This window comes from Ailuropoda melanoleuca, unplaced genomic scaffold (genome assembly GCF_002007445.2).
Source record: "Ailuropoda melanoleuca isolate Jingjing unplaced genomic scaffold, ASM200744v2 unplaced-scaffold7480, whole genome shotgun sequence".
NCBI classification, from domain to species: Eukaryota; Metazoa; Chordata; class Mammalia; order Carnivora; family Ursidae; genus Ailuropoda; species Ailuropoda melanoleuca.
Window position 1 is genome coordinate 887,209 of NW_023250281.1, and position 17,884 is coordinate 905,092.

The following is a 17,884-nucleotide window of genomic DNA, read 5'->3' on the forward strand; positions in this document are numbered from 1 at the left end:
TGAAACCGGAAGAAACAGACAATCTAAATAGACAAATAACCAGCAAGAAAATTGAAGCAGTAATCAAACACTTCCCAAAAACAAGGGTCTAGGGCAAGATAGCTTCCCAGGGGAATTTTGCCAAACATTTAAAGGAGAAATCATACCGATTCTACCAAAGCTGTTTCCAGAAAATAGAAATGGAAGGAAAATGTCCAAACTTGTTCTATGAGGCCAGTATTACCTTGATCCCAAAACCAGGGAAAGAACCCATCAAAATGGAAAATGACAGACCAATAACCTTGATGAACATGGATGCCAAAATACTCAAAAAGATGCTAGACAATAGGATCCAACAGTATATTAAAAGGATGATTCACCATGCCCAGTGTGGGTTTATTCCCGGGATGCAAGGGTGGTTCAACATTCACAAATCAAGCAACATGATAGAACACATTTTTTAAAAGATGGGACAGGAAGTATATGACCCTCTCAACTGATGCAGAAAAAAAACATTTGACAAAATACAGCATCCTTTCCTGAATAAATTTCCTCATAATATAGGGATAGAGGGAACATATCATATACCATAGAAGCCATCTATGAAAAGCCCACAGAGAGTATCATTCTCAATAGGGAAAAATTGAGAGCTTTTCCCTTAAGGTCGGGAACATGATAGGGATGCCCACTTTCAGATCTTCGGTTTAACATATTAATATAAGTCCTAGCCTCAGCAATCAGACAGGGAAAAACAAACAAACAAACAAACAACAAAAGGCATTAGGGGTACCTGGGTGGCTCAGTTGGTGAAGTATCTGCCTTCAGCTCAGGACAAGATCCCAGGATCCCTGGATTGAGCTCTGGATCCTGCTCTCTGTTCAGCAGGGAGATGGTTTCTCCCTCTCCTGTTTCCGATTGTACACACGTGGTCTCACTCATGTCAAATAAATATATAAATAAATCTTTTAAAAAAAGAGAGAGATAAAAGACATTCAAAGTAGCAAAGAAGAAGTCAACCTCACTCTCTTCAAAGATGGCAAGATACTTTATGTGAAAAACCCAAAGATGGCACCTCCAAAGTACTAGAACTCATACAGCAATTCAGGATCTTGGCAGGAGAGAAAATCAATGCACAGAAATCACGCTTCTCTATACAATAACAATGTGACTGAAGAAAGAGAAATTAAGGAATCAATTCCATTTATAATAGCACCAAAACCCATGAGATACCTAGGAATAAACCTAACCAAAGATGTAAAGGATCTATACTCTAGAAACTTGTGAAAGTACATAAGAACACTTATGAAAAAAAAAATGAGGAAGACACAAAGAGATGGAAAAGCATTCCATGCTCATAGAGCAGAAGAAAAAGCACTGTGAAAATGTCTATGCAGCCCAGAGCAATCCTCACATTAAATGCAATCCCTATCAAAATACCATTGACATTTTTCACAGAGTGAAACAATCCTAAAATTTGTATGGAACCAGGTAAGACAAGAAATCACCAGGGTATTGTTGAAAAAGAAAACCAAAGCTGGGGGCATCACAATGTCCTACTTCAAGCTATATTAGAAAGCTGTGATCATCAAGACAGCATGGTCTCAGCATAAAACAGACACATAGATCAATGGAACAGAATAGAGACCCCAGAAATGGACCCTAAATCCTGTGGTCAAGAAATCTTCAACAAATCAATAAAGAATATCCAATGGAAAAGAACAGTCTCTTCAATAAATGGTGCTTGGAAAATTGGACAGCCACCTGCAGAAGAATGAGACTGGATTATTCTCTGACACCATACACAATGTTAAACTCAACATGGATGAAAGACCTCAAAGTGAGACAGGAATCCATCAATATCTTAGAGGAGAACATAGGTAGTAACCTCTTTGACATAGGCCACAGTGATTTCTTGCAATACAAGTCTCTAAAGGCAAGGGAACAAAAACAAAACTGAACTTTTGGGACTTCTTCAACATGAAAAACTTCTGCACAGCAAATGAAGAAGTGAACAAAACTTAAAGGCAATCGACAGAAAGGGAGAAGATATTTGCAAATGATGTTATGAATAAAAGATTAGTATCCAACTTTTATAACAGCAACGTCTACCATAGCCAAACTGTGGAAGAGCTGGCATGCCCCTCAACAGATGAATCGATAAAGAAGATGTGGTCCATACATACAATGGGATATTACTCAGCCATCAGAAAGGATGAATACCCAGTATTTACATCAACATGGATGGAACTGGAGGAGATTATGCTAAGTGAAAAAAGTCAAGCAGAGGAAGACAATTAGCATGTGGTTTCACTTATTTGTGAAACATAAGGAATAGCAGGGAAGACATCAAAAGAAGGAAGGGAAAAAGAAGGAGGGGGGAAACAGTAGGCGTACAAACCATGAAAGACTATGAACTCCCAGATACAAACTGAGGGTTTTAGAGGGGAAGGGGTGGGGGGGATGTGTTAGCCCAGTGATGGGTATTAAGGAGGACATGTATTGCATGGAGCACTGGGGGTAATGAATCATGGAACAGTACATCAAGAGCGAATGGTGTACTGTATGGTGATTAGCATAACATAATCAAACAAACAAACATTAAAACCACAAATGCATAGAATTCAGTATAATTTAATCTCTGTATTATAATATTTGAGGTGGGCAATCTCATATAAAATGTAGATATGGGTTTAAGTTAATTTTGAAGTAGATGTTTATCTCAAAGCCAAAGAAATCTTTCAGTAAATTCTCCTTTAATATGGAGAATACATTTCAATTGTAAATTTTCAAGTTCTCAATATTACTATTTGGTTCTTTATATATTATTATTATTATTATTATTATTAATTATTATTATTTTAAAAGGTATATCTTGGGGCACCTGGTTGTTTCAGTCAGTTGGGCCATCTGCCTTCTGCTGAGGTCATGATCCCAGGGTCTTGGGATCAAGTCCCACATCCCTCTCCCTGCTCAGTGCGGAGCCTGCTTCCCCTCTCCCTCTGCCTGCTACTCCCTCTGCTTGTGCTATCTCTCTCTGTCAAATATGTTACCAGGAGCTCAGGCTGAAGTCAGCCCCAGGCCAGAGGCCTGCAGGCCAGGAGGCACTGGAAGGTTTCTGAGTCCAGAGCACGTCTGCATCTTCAGGGCTCACATTCCTGGAAGGCAGCATGGAGTGGGGTGCGTGGGGACTGGTGGCGAACGCTTCCAGCCAGCTCACCTAGGTCAGGCAGAGATGCTGAGTTCCACAGCAAGGGAAAGCCTGGGGCTAGACTCCCAGGATGCATGTGGGTGGGTGTCGGAGACTGGGGAGAGGGGTTGCTGTGTGGAGGGTGTGCAGGGGCTCAGAGGTGTCCTTGATTCTCCGTGTGGGTCACAAGTTTCCCTTTGCTGAGCATGGAGTCTGTTTGCAAACCAGGGCATTAGAGAAGGGAGATGAGCAGGCATGCACGGCTATCTGAGGGTAGTTGGGGGACTCTCCTTGCTGCGGGCTCAGTCAGGTGCCAGTGGCATAAGGAGGGGAGGAGAGGTGGAAGTGTCTCTGTCCCAGTGGAGTGTTGGGCACCTGGCATTTCTAACTGCCTGCCCAGGACCCCACGTTACCACAGGGGTCCTGGCCAATCACCAGGCAGCCTTTCACTGCCGTGCTTTTTCACACCAAACAGCTGTCCCTGCCCACTCTCCCTGGCCAATCACCAGGTGGTTGTCCCTGCCTTTCTCTTTCTGACCAATCACCAGGCTGCGTTCAGCTGTTATCACATCCTGTAGCCAATCCCCAGGCAGAATGGCTGTCCAATCACCAGGCAGCTCTCTCCCATGTCCTCCTGCCCTCCTCCACCAGTGGCCATCTTGGACTCATGAGCTGTTGGGCGGTGGCAGCTGCTGGTCTTTTCTGGGACAGAGCCTGGCAGCCTCTCCTCTGTGGCCCAGTCTTCCTTTCCCAGGTAAGAAACGGGAAGCGGGGGAGGTGACCTGCTACTCACAGGTCCTGAGATGTAAGAACATCATGGGCTGCCACCCAAGGTTTTCCCTGCTGACAGAGGGAGCCTGGATCTGTAAGCCACCCCATCCGAGAGCCTGTTCTGAGCCCAGGGCCCTGGAGTGGGCTTCAGGCGGACTGGGGCAGGGACAGGAGAGCGGGGACTCGGAGGAGAAGAGGGGTCTGCACACCGCGGGTTCTGAACAGCAGAGTGACTGGGCGTCTCATCTGGGAATGTGCATTCGTGGTTCCCAGATGGCACCTCATCTGTTCCCCTCCCCCACCCTCAGCCCTAACACTCCACAAGTCCCAACACCACCAACCCCTACCGACCCACACCTCCACACTCACCACCACCCACATCCACCCCCGCCCCCACGCACCCACTCAACCAACCACCCCACACCCTTCCACACCCCGTACACCCCCCAACCAACACCCCCATCATTCCCCCACATCTCTTTTTGTCAGGAACCATCCTGCTTCTGACTAGGATTTCGCACTTCACTGTAGCAACACCCACCAGGAACTATTGGGGAAGTCCAGGGGTATTACTTGGAAGACCTGGAAATTAGTCAGCACCTGGGAATGGTCTTCTGCTGTTGTTGGGCTAGTGGATGGGGGCTGACCGTTTCAGGGCTCACTCTTGGTGAGCTGAAACGGAATTGTAATAATTTTAAGAACAGGAAGAAAAAGGCAAGCGTCCCAAACTGTCGGGTGCCTAAAATCCACCAGATTCTCCAAAAAAACGAGCTTCAGGATGGGAAGGTGGCCTGGAAATCCAGTGGCTAGAAATCTGTTTCTTGGTACAGGCACTCTGGAAAAGAGTATGGCAGTTCCACCAAAAGTAGAAAAATAGCATTACTCCATGAACCAGCTACTGTGTTACTAGGTATTTATCTAAAGGGCACAAACTGAATGATTCAAAGGGGCAGCTGCTCCCAAACGTTTATAGCAGCAATGTCCACAGTAGCAAAATTATGGGAAGAGCCCAGGTGTCCATGGACAGACGAATGGATGTAACCATGTGAATAGAACCGGAGGGTATTATACTAAGTGAAATAAGTCAGTCAGAGAAAGACCATTAGCATGATTTCACTCATACGTGGACATTAAGACAGAAAATGGATTAACATAGGGGAAGGGAGGGAAAAATAAAATAGGACATCAGGGAGGGAGACAACCCATCAGAGACTTTAACACTAGGAAAACGTGTGGGTTGCTGGAGCAGGGCGGGTGGGAGGATGGGGTAACTGGGTGATGGGTATTGAGCAGTGTGTTATATGCAACTGATGAATCACTAAACTNTGGGTGATGGGTATTGAGCAGTGGTGTTATATGCAACTGAAGAATCACTAAACTCTACCTCTGAAACTGAAAAAAAGACCTAGTGTGGTTTGCAATGAATAGGGTTAGAATCTAGGTTTAGAATCCACACATTTATGTTGTGAATCATAATTTTCTCTAATTGTATCACACCAAAGTGTAGTTTGCAGGTCTCAAATGTCCCCACAGTCACAGTTCTAATCTCTGTCGTATGCAGACTACATGCCAGTGCTGAGGACCTCTGGGCTCTCTCCACTTGTACTCCATCAGTCTTCATCAGTTGAGGATATTCTTTTTTAGGTAAGTGGAATGCTTTGTATGCATAAGAGCCTATTTCCAAATATTTGTTTGATTATAACATTAAATGAGAAATACTAAAACCTGAGAAATACTAAAACCTAAATTAATCAACTAACTTCTAAGCACAGCCAGATTTACATTAATTGGTTTTCAGATTAAGTCTAGTTTCAATACACTTCTCCTGGTTATTTACATAAGTGCCAGCCAGAATAGCAATTCATCATGAAGGCCGTTTTATTAATTTGTTTCTATAATTGGCCCACGATTGGGGCATAAATATTTACAGTTGTTATATCTTCTTCTTGGATAGACCCTTCAGGTGTGATATTTTGTCCCTTTTCATGTCTTACTACAGTCTTTGGTTTAAAATCTAATATGTCTGATACGAGGATCAGTATCTCACCTTTCTTTTGAGATCCATTAGCATGATAAATGGGTCTCCATCCACATAATTTCAGTCTGCAGGTCTCCTTAGGTCTAAAATGAGTCTCTTATAGAGAACATAAGGATGGGTCCTGCTATTTTATCCAGTCTGATACCCTGTGTCTTTTGGTCAGAGCACTTAGCCCATTTACATTCANGATAGACCCTTCAGGTATGATATTTTGTCCCTTTTCATGTCTTACTACAGTCTTTGGTTTAAAATCTAATATGTCTGATACGAGGATCAGTATCTCACCTTTCTTTTGAGATCCATTAGCATGATAAATGGGTCTCCATCCACATAATTTCAGTCTGCAGGTCTCCTTAGGTCTAAAATGAGTCTCTTATAGAGAACATAAGGATGGGTCCTGCTATTTTATCCAGTCTGATACCCTGTGTCTTTTGGTCAGAGCACTTAGCCCATTTACATTCAGAGTAACTGAAAAGTATGAATTTATTGCCGTTGTATTGCCTCCAAAATCCCTGTTGCTGTAGATTATCTCTGTTACTTTCTGGTCTATGTTCCTCTTGGGGTCTCTCATCGCTTACAGAATCCCCCTTAATATTTCTTGCAGGTCTGGCTTGGTGGTCACATATTGTTTCAGTTTCAGTCTGTTCTGGAAAATCTTTATCTCGCCTTCCATTCTGAAGGACAGCCTTGCTGGATAAAGTATCCTTGGCTGCATGTTCCTCCTGTTTAGGATCCTGAATATGTCTTGCCAGCCCTTTGTGTCTTGCCAGGCTCTGTGGATAGGTCTGATGTTATTCTGATGTTCCTCCCTCTCTATGTAAGAAATCTCTTCACCCTAGAAGCTCTCGAGTTAGCTTCCTTGGCTCTTAAGTTTTGCAGGTTTCACTATTATGTGCCAGGATGTTTTCTATTTTTATTGATCATGAGAGGGGTCCTCTCTGCCTCTTAGATATGAATGCTTGTTCCCTTCTCCAGATCATAGAAGTTCTCAGCTAAGATTTTCTCAAATATACCATCTGGTTCTCTCTCTCCCTCCCCACAGGGATCCAAATAATTCTGACATTGGAACATTTTTGGCGTCATTGATCTCTCTAAGTCTGTTCTCATGGGCCTTCAGCTGCCTATCCCTATTCTCCTCAGGTTCCTTCCTTCTATGAGCTTATCTTCTAGATCACTAATTCATTCTTCTGCCCCATTTACCCTGGCTGTTACAGTATCCCCTTTAGACTGCATCTCATTCATAGCATTTTTAAGTTAGACCTGATGAGATCTCATTTCTGCCCCTAGAGATTCTATGTTGTCTCTAATGGTTTCCTCAAGCCTAGCCCTTGACTTCATAATTGCTACCTTGAAGTCTGTCTCTGACAACTTGCATATATCCATATGCATTAGATCTGTGGCAGAGGACATTTTCTCTGGTTCTTTTCCATGTTGGGAGTTCCTTCTCTTAGTCATTCTGTTGAGGGATGGTTTAGGGAATGTACAGAGTCCAAAATATCAAGTCTGACCCAAGCGAGTTGCACCTATGAAAAAGTCTGACATGGTCAAAATCTACCCCAGACATTCCATCAAAGCCAAGATGCTCCAAAACAATAAAAAAGAAAGAAAAGAAAACAGAAAACAGAAAGGAGGGGGCAGGGAAAGAGATTATCATCTCTCAGGGTGGAAAAGCAAAGTGATCTGCCTGTTCCTGCTTGAGGTTTTAGTCTGTGTAGAAGACACTATATCCCAAAATTGCAAAGAAATCAGAACTTACATAAATAGCAAGATAAAATTGAATAGATTGAAAAACTAGCTAGTTTGGGGCATAAATCTATAAAACATATATGCAAAAAAGAAAATAAAAGTTAAGTGACTTGAACACGTAGGTTGGGAAATATGAATCTGTTTGAAATGGGAGCAGGGCTTTTAAAAAAGGAAAGAAAAAAAGAATAAGAAACTGAAAAAGAAACATCAAATTGTTGGGGGCCTGGGTGGCTCAGGCATTAAGCGTCTGCCTGTGGCTCAGGTCATGACCCAAGGGTCCTGGTATCCAGCCCCACATTGGGCCCCCTGGTCAGTGGAGTGCCTGCTACTCTTCTCCCTCTGCTGCTCCCCTACTTGTGTTCTCTTTCTGTCAAATTAATTAATTAATTAATTAAATATTTAAAAAAGAAGAAAGTAAAATTGTACCCTGAATTATAAGTGAGTCGTGAGGGAACACCTGGAGCTCCCTATATTGTTGTCCCCCGGTGCTGGGGTTGTACCATTCTGTGGGATATAATCTTATCATTACCCTGTTCTTCCAGTCTGTCTTCTGTTGGAGAGGCCTGCTTCTTGATTTCTCAGCTATCTTTGCCTGGGTGGAGTTGCCCCTTCCTTTGTCAGGGGATGGGCTTAATCTGAGCTGGTTGGCTGCTGGGCTTTTGTTCCTTTGTGTCTTTCTGCTTCTCTTTAGAGGGTCAGAGGAAACATTGCTGTACAGAAATATCTGGCCTAGAGCTGCAGTGTTGCAGTCTTCCCCACCACCAGAAAATCCCCAGGTCATTCCACGTCTACCTCTGTGTGTACTGAACTCTACAGACTCACACATTCCGTGCCACCAACACCTCTGAGGGTGGTGGTGTTCATGGAGAACTGTGTGCATCTCTGCGATTTGTGGCTTTGCAATTGCTAGTGGCTGAGGGCTAACACATGCACCTTTCGTAGCTCTCAGGTCATGCTGAGTGCTGCCCCAGTGTCCCTTGTGGGTCATACCACCCTGAGAGCTGTTACCCAGTCCCAGGCTCTTTCTGTGCCAAATTGCCAAATCCTGTGGCTCCTGGAAGCCACAGAAACCTGAGAGAGACTCTGCCTTGTGATCCACAACTGCCAGGGGCCGCGGGCTCAAGCTTGCACTCTCCTTCGCAGCTCCTAGGATACAATGAAGGGAGCCTCCCCAGCATCTCCTCATGGGTCACACTGCCCTGAGAGCTGTCCTTGTCCTTGGCGCAAGCAGTTCTATATGTCCCCTGGGATGTCAGACAGCCTGCAACTTCTAGTCCTTTTCTGGGTGGTCATGCAGAGGGCAGTCTCCCTACCAGCTTGGCTCACAGTTTATCATGTCTGGAGCTGAAAGTCCCCTCTGGGCTTGCTGACCATGACCAGTCTCCACATTCCATTGCTTGGGCACTCTATTGGTTTGGGCTCCCCCATTTTTTCCATATCTCCTAGAATCCTGAGACCACACTGACCCCCTAGAGTTCTGCCCAGCTTACCCCTTGTACTCTTTTCAGAAAGGGGGGCCTCTAAGTAGTGTAGATTTCCAAGGGTTTCAAATTTTTTGCTCTGGTGTTTTATCACTTTCCAGCGGCCAGTTTATGGAGGCTCCCTCCCCCCTCCCTTTATTTTCTGATAGTTCCCTGGAAGTGTCAATTTTCCGCACCTCCTACTTCAAAAAAAAAAAAAACAGTTATTTTTCTGGTTGTGGAGATCCAGATAAATATTATTACAACTCAGGTTGAATTTGTGTGTTTTCAGAATGGTTTGATAGATACCTAGCTAAATTCAAGGGAGCAGATAAAACAAGGTCCCTACTCAGCTGCCATCTTGCCCCAACAAACAATGTTTTCTAATGTTAGTCCTATGGAAATGTCTACACTGTACATAGATATGAGTATAGTGTGATTTTTTTTCATTTTGAGGATTTTTGTCAATTCAAAAATTTATAAATCTTTTTTTTATAATTTTTATTTTGTTATATTAGTCACCATACAGTACATCCCCAATTTTTGATGCAATGTTCCATGATTCATTATTTGCATATAACACCCAGTGCACCATGCAATATGTGCCCTCCTTAGTACCAATCACCGGACTATCCCATTCCCCCATCCTCCTCCCCTCTGAAGCCCTCAGTTTGTTTCTCACAATCCACAGTCTCTCATGGTTCATTCCCCCTTCTGCTTACCCCCCCTCATTCTTCCCTTCTTTCTCCTACTGATCTTCCTATTTCTTATGTTCCATAAATGAGTGAAACCATATGATAATTGTCTTTCTCTGCTTGACTTATTTCGCTTAGCATAATTTATAAATCTTAATGTCTAAAACAAATAGTTGAATGGATAAAGAACAGGTGGTATATATACACAATGGAAAATTACTCAGAATTAAAAAAAAAAAAAAAGATGAGATTTGGAACATGGATGGACCCAAACGGCATAAACATAAGTGAAATAGGTGAGACAGAGAAAGACAAATATCATAGGATTTCACTCCTATGTGGAATCTGAAAAACAAAACAAATGAATAAAGAACCAAACATAAAGCAGAATCAGACCTATAAATACAGAGAACAAAGTGATGGTTGCCAGAGGATAGACGAGTAGGGTATGGGAGATATGGGTGAAGGGAAGTGGGATACACAGGCTTCCCATTATGGGATGAATACTTCACAGGACTGAAAGTAACATCATAGGATATAGGGTCGATGATATTGTAATAGTGTCTCTGGTGACCCATGGTAGCTACACTTGTGGTCAGCATAGCAGAAGGCAAAAACTTGTCTAGTCACTCTAATGTTCAACTGACACCAACATGATATTGTGTGTCAGCTATGCTTCAGTTTAAACAAAGAGTCAGAAACTGATGTACTGTATGGTGACTAACATAATAGAATGTAAAATCATTAAAAAAAAGAAAAAGAAACTATATATATATAACAGAGATGGGTTTGTTTGATTGGGATAGAAACCCAAATGCAATCCAGCTGGAACTAGCCTCGTTCAGTCTGTCTAGGTGCCACAGGTAACTCTGGACTCTTGGGAACACCCTGCCCGTCACTTCTGTGATAATTTTACTTCTAGTTCCCTTCTTTGCTCGTTTCTGTTTCAGCTTCCTCTTCCAGATTTTTCGTGTGTGCCCCTATGGTTGGTTTTCAGTCCTAGGCCACATGTTCTTCTTCTCTTCATGGTCCTCCTGGGGAAACCAATCTAGCCCCCAGTTTCGGAGAGCACCTCTCTGCTCGTTACTCTTCTCTCTCCTGAGCTCCAGACCCTGTGTATCTGCCCAGTGATGAGCTCCATCTGAGCTGTCTTTCAACAAGTAATTAAAGTGAGCTTCCTGTGTGCTGGTGGGGAAAAATTACATAAGGTTCCTAAACACATTCTTTTTGTTGTTGTTGTTGTTAGTTTCAGGGGTGCAATTTAGTGATGCGTCAGATGCATACAATCCCTAGTGCTCCTTCCATCAAGTGCCCTCCTTAATGCCCATCACCCAGCTACCACATTCCCCCAACAGCCTCCCCTCCAGCAACCCTTAGTTTGTTCCCTACAGTTAAGAGTCTATTATGGTTTGCCTCCCTCTCTGGTTTCATCTTATGTTATTTTTTCTTCCATTCCCCCTATGTTTATCTTTTCTTATTTCTTAAATTATACTTATGAGAGAAATCATATGATATTTGTCTTTCTCCAGTAAACTTATTTCACTTAGCCACATACCCTCTAGTTCCATGCATATCATTGCAAATGGCAAGGTTTCATACCTTTTGGCTGAGTAATATTTCAGTGTATGTACACATCACAGCTGCTTTATCCAGAATTCAAAAAGTTCTGATTTTGCAACCCACTGCCTATAATCCTTTGTGGCATCTTTCTCAAGCAGACTCCCTCCCCTCCACTGCATCCTCACCCATGTCACACCAGATTCACATCTCCAAACTCCTTCCTTCCAAATGGTGGTCACTTTCCTACTTGTAGCCTTGCAGCATTTGTATTCTCAGATCTCTGATTGATCTCTTGGGTGTTCAGAATGATTTGGTAAGGATGTAGTTATATTTGAGGGAGGAGACAAACTTAACTCTTCCTCCAGAACTTGCTGACTGGATGCTGGATACGAAGACTGCGAACTTGTTCACAGTCTGGATTCTGTTCTCCCCCTTCTATGAGGCTGAATGTCATTTTGGCAACAGGTTATGACTTGTGACTCAGCTTCATCCTTCCCAGGTTTAGGTTTATTGTGGGAAGATGTACCAAACATAATGCCTACAATTTTCTGCACTTATATTTAAGCTCTGAAGGATGACGTGAGAGTAGCATTTGAAGTAGTGAGACGTTGTCTGATGTACCCCTCAAGAGTGACCTTTTGTGGGGTCTGATGGCCCATGCTTCGTTAACATCGGTGTCTGTGTTTTAGTGAATGGTGACTTTGAGTGACACATTTAGCTTTGTATTGGTCGAGTCTTTCAGCCGCGCATGACCTTCACACTAAATACAAACAAAATATTAATTTTTAATCTTGAAGGAAAGTTTACCTGTTTTCCTTTAAAACATGATTTGCAGGTGATGTCATGAGGGTCATTGAAATAGCCATCAGTCATTGGCCAGCTGAACTACCTGGTTATTGGCCAAAAAAAATGAGGCCAGTCACAAGAAGGCATTGTGATGCCCTATGGCTGTTATAAAAGCACAGCAACAGCCCAGGCTGCACTGAGGAGAGAGATGGCGCTTCAGTCACAGCTCTTCTGGTGCTATTCTTCGCGTTCTCTGCCCTGTTCTCTGCCCTTGCCCATGGCAAGCCCCTGCCCACTCCTCCTGCCCTGGGCCTCTTGCCAACACTCTACACTCCACCTTCACGTTTGCACCTACGTTCGTGCCCCTCTGTGGGCACACTCCTCGAACTTCCACACAGCGACTCCTGTATCCTTTCCCACTATGAGGATGGCCCAGATGCTCAGGGACACATTCCCATTTGGCACATGGGAGTGGGACATTGGAAATCAGAATACCGTGGATTGTCAGCCACTTGGGCCCCCCACCTCTGGGGTCACAAGTGGGTTCAGTATAGAAGAGTTGAGTCCATGTCCTGAGGGAGCACTGAGAACTGAACTACTCTGGAGCCCTCCATCCCAGCTCAGCACAGGGCACATGAATCTCCTGAACATCCAGCCAACCCAGATGTACACAGTGTACAATGCTTCCAGACACCTGGCAGAGAGAGAATTTTAAGAAACAAATAAGTAATGGGACAAGGAATTACCACATCTCTGTACACTGTATCAATCATTGGTACACAGGTCTTCAGACCGTGAGCTGTCTAAAACAGCTGAGTGGTGGACAAACTAATAATTCCCCAGATACCAGGCCGACCAGGAGCCCACAGACCTGAAACTCTCAAAGATTCCATAAAACACACAGAAATTCAGTCCTCAGTACAGAGCACCTGCCAAAATCCCAAGGACTGGGAGCCTTCTGATCCCATTTGACACTGGGCAGATGAATCACACAGACACTGGGTGGATAAGGAGTCCATGTACCTCAAGCTGGCCAGCCCAGTGCAGCGTAAGGCAAGAAAGACCAGAGAACACTGGGCTTGCCACATGTGAAGAAACCATGAGTCCTACATCTCAGCTCAGTATTTGGAAAATGATTCACCTGAACAGAAGCATTACCATGTGCCTTTGGACCTGGAGTCCAAAAACTCAGTGCTCTACTAGACCAAGCAGGCACCTGGACAGCAGGCTCAGCATATGCCCTTGGACCAGGAGACCAAGAACTCAGATCATTGCTAGGCCAAACAGGCACCTAGATAACAGGCTCACCCAGTGCCCTTGGACCCGAGGTTAACAAAGAAGCTCAGCAGTAGGCCAAGCAGACACCTTGATAGCAGGCTCACCAGGTGCCCTTGGGCCTGGAGACCTGCAATGCAGTTCTGAAACAAGCCAAGCAGGCACTTTTACAATAGGATCAATATGTGCCCACTGACCTGGACACCAAAAAATCAGCTTTCTAGTAGGCCAAGCAGACACCTGGACAGCCGTATCACTCTTGGACCCAGAGGCCCTTGGCCCCAGAGGCCAACAAATCAGTTCTGTGCTAGGACAAGCAGACACCCTGACTGTGGGTTCACCATGTGCACTTTGACCTGGAGATTAATAGCTGAGCTGCCTGATAGGCCAAGTCGGCACCTGGACAGTGAGTTCACCATGTGCCTTGGACATGGATTCTCCCTTCCCCCCAGAGCACAGAGCACTCATTGGTCTTGCCAGTTGGTATCAGATTATGAGACCTCTAATCCTGCTCAGCATTGCACCAGTGTGTCCACTGGAGCCATGGCCACCTTGGAACCTTGAAACCATGAGCCCTCCATCCCAGGATAGCACTGGGCTAAGAAGCCACTGTGACACCAACTTGACCCAAAACTCTATGACTGGGTGCCCTTCGACTCTGCAGAGAAGTGAGCATTCAAGTCTTCTCTCACCTTGGATTTACTTCAGCCTGAGGTCCTTATGGCCTGCTATCTGGACATTATTCATTTTGGGGTGAGTTTTCATTCTCAGAAGAAAACTACACCATGCCCTAGGAGATAAAATAGTCCATGGTTTGTAGACATAGTGTTAAAAATTAGGGCACAAAATGAGAAGGCATGGTGGGAGAAAGATGTAGAGGAGACCGAGGCCCTGATCACTATGGAGTCTGGCTGAGATCCTTCCATTGAAGGAGAGGTACTCCAACCTCATTGGAGAGGTGGAGGCCTTAAAACAAGAGGCCAAACAGTGCAGTGAGAGACAGGGTCAGCTTCTTGAGGTGGAGAGGTTCTTCATTCAAATGAAGGTCTTCCTGGATGTTTCTTCCTTACAAGGGTTAATGTTTGTGCACCCACCCACTATGGCACAGAAGGGGAATTGGGAAATGTGTGGTCATCTCCAGGCGTAGTGGTGTGCTATGAATTTGAATATTAGGCAAATAAACCATTTTAAATGATTATTTCTGAATAATAATTTATAAGAAACATCCCCTGGGTGATTGTAATGTGCAGCCTCTCTTAGAGTCACTACTGCCCTTTATGAGTCATCATATTCTCCTGATGTTGGGGTCTCCATGGCTTTAAGAATATGTCAGGGAAGCATACAGAGCTGACACTGAGCATAACCTGCCCGTCCCCATCAACATTTTCAGACATACTGATCTCTAGAACCCAAGCACAGCTGCTGAGATGACTACAATTATGATTGGAAGGAAAAGAGAAGTGGTATGTATGTCTGTACATATTTATGCCTGAAAAAAGCTGAGACCAAATTTAGGAGATTTTTGCTAAATTTGAGGTTGGAGCCTGATTTAAGGGCTTCAGACTGTGGCCACAATAACAAGTGTTTCTCCATGAGAGGTACCTGTGTGATGCATTTTTTGGGAGAACAAATGTGACAAGGCCAGGGAACAAGGGTGGAGCAAGTCCACAGGCATAGGACCATTCCCTGTCTCTAAGTGAGGGGGTGTGGTGTCAGGGCTGTAGGTGAAGTGGTGTGAGGGTCCAGGTTGGTGGGTTCTGTTCTGACCAAAGAAGCAATGCGGGAATTGTGGGAGAGATTTGTGGGATTCACATGGGGTGCTTCAGGTGCCCTGGTGTTTGCACAGAGTAAGGCGCAGTGTGAGAGGTGGGGACAGGTGCACCTTGGAGACTGTAGTGTCTGCTTTGGCAGGAAGGAAAGGGGCCACTTCCAAGAGGCAGTGCTGAGATTCTATGATGAATTGGACACTGGGGGTCAGAAGGGAGTTGGAAGGTGAGGTTCCAGGCTGGCCCCTCCTGGGAAATGTTCCTTCTTATCTCCAGGGACGTGGACTGGAAGCTCAGGTGATGTGCAAATCCCAGTAAGCTGGTGTCCACCTGTGGCTTCAGCTGAGGTTTCAGGGGGAGCACCTAGAGCTGTGGCTCCTGGGCTGAGATCAGTCAGGTCAGTGTCCTCATAGAACCTGGGTATACACAGATGGGAGCCATGAGAATGCTTTCTCTGGGGGTGGGAAGTGATCCTCAGGGGGACTTGGGAGGTGGGAAGCTTAATCCCTAAAACGGATGGTATCAGAGCTGATTTGAGGGTGCTGTTTTCAGGAGTCAGTCTGGAAGCTGGTCAAGTCCAGGTCACTAAGGTGTAAGGGGATGTGGGTCCCTTATGTGATCCCAACACTTAGAACCTCCTGTGCTTAGCTGCTCAGACCCTGCTCACCATACCCTGGGTTCCATAAACATCAGGCTCCTGAATGGGCTGGTGCCCAAACCTGCTCGCCCCTTGGGTCTCCACTCCTTCATCTGTAATATGTGTGCAACTTTGGTGGGATAGTTTTGTGTGAGCAGAAGGCAGGAGACGACAGTGTTGGTGAGGGGATCTACAAGAGCAGGGGACAGATGCAGCCCAGAGGTGGGAGGGAAGAGTAAGGGTAGACTGTGAGCTGGGTCCTTGTCCTGGCCTTTCCTCCCCAAAGGTAAACATCCTTTTGGAGGACAGCAGTGTGGGAGCTGCCTCTGTCCCATATCTGGCCTTTCCTGCACATTAGGGCTACAGGGCATCACAGCCCAGTACCTGCCAAGTCACAGACCAGCACCAGACCCCTCCTGCCTCCTTCACTGCTGCTTGACACCCACACCTTAGGGTCCTGGGGCCTTTAGGGAAGATTGGAGCTCCCATGAGCCAGGGTGGTACTGCTAGTCTTAGGGACTATTCTGAGGTGTGCTGACAGGTAGAGTGCTGCTACAGATAGGTAGGGTGGTACAGAGGTAGGTTTATAGATTCACAGGTAGCTGCAGGTAGTTCAGAATGTCCTCCTCACAGAGGCATCCTTCACCCAGCTTGGTTGTTTCCTGTCTTTCCACTATTACAAACAAACCCACAGTAATCATTTGTGCACAGTGTTTCATGGAATCTTACATTTTCGTTCTCTGGGATTAACGTCCAGGAGAGTGCTTGCTAGGTTACAGGGTTTATGTTTTGATCCTGTAGAGGCTATTAAACTGTCTTTCATTTACATTCCTACCAGCAGTGTAGGAGAGCTCGCTCTTTCCAACATTGATGTTTTTGCAGTGTTTCATATTAACCCACTGTCCAAACAGGTGGGTAGTAGTGATAACTCTCAGGGTTTCCTTTGCATTTTTCTCATGGCTAGAGATGTTGAACATTTTTTCTTGTGCTTATTTTCCATCTGCACACTCTCTTTGATGTAATGTCTGCTCATGTCTTTTTGCCCATTTTCTTTTGGATAGTTTTTTTTCTTTTTTTTTCTTTGTTGTTGTTGCTTTGTTTTATTTTTTTCCTGTTGAGTTTTGAGTTATTTATATATTATAGATCAAAGTTCCTTGTCACATATGTGGTTTGCAAATATGTTCATAGTGTGTAGCTTTTTTTTCATGCTCCTAATAGAAACAGAATTTCTTAGTAGAGTAAAACTTTCAAATTTTTGGTGAATTCCAACTGAGCCAAATAAGCTTCATTGTGTTTTGATTTGTATTCCCCTGATGGTAAGTGGTGTTGAGCATTTATTCATGTGTCCCTTAGCTGTGTGTATGTTTTCTTTGGAGAAGTATCCATTCATTCATTCTGCCCATTTCTTGACTGTATTATTATTATTTTTTTTGGGGTGATGAGTTGGAGAAGTTATTTATAGATTTTGGATACTAGCACATTTATCTCATAAGTCATTTGCAAATCTTCTCCCATTCTGTAGGTTATCTTTTAGGTTTTTTGTTTGTTTGTTTGTTTGTTTTAAATAATATTTTCTATTATATTATGTTAGTCACCATAGAGTACATCCCTAGTTTTTGGTGTAAAGTTCCATGATTCATTACTTGCATATAACACGCAGTGTGCCATGGAATACATGCCCTCCTTGATACCCATCACCAGCCTATCCCATTCCCCCACCCCCATCCTCTCTGAAGCCCTCAGTTTAGGAAGATTGGTAGGAGAAGAAAGGGAAGAAGAAGGGTGGGGACAGAAGGGGGAATGAACCATGAGAGACTATGGACTGTGGGAATCAAGCTGAGGGTTATCTTTTAGTTTTGTCGACTGTTTCCTTGCCTGTGCAAAAGCTTTTTATCCTGAGGCAATCCCATTACTTCATTTTGCTTTTACTTCCCTTGGCCTTAGATATGTGTCTTGCAGGATGTTGCTGTGGGTGAGTCCAAAG

General features: G+C 44.4%; 1 long non-coding RNA gene across 1 annotated transcript in view; it reads left to right on the forward strand.

Annotated features, from left to right (window-relative positions):
* Positions 1-3,814: 3,814 nt before the first annotated feature.
* Positions 3,815-17,884, forward strand: part of LOC117800694 — a 23,692-nt gene continuing 9,622 nt past the window's right edge. Inside the window, exons 1-2 of the long non-coding RNA XR_004623149.1 lie at positions 3,815-3,920; positions 5,499-5,581. This is a non-coding gene — a long non-coding RNA (uncharacterized LOC117800694). The remainder of the gene's footprint in view (positions 3,921-5,498; positions 5,582-17,884) is intronic.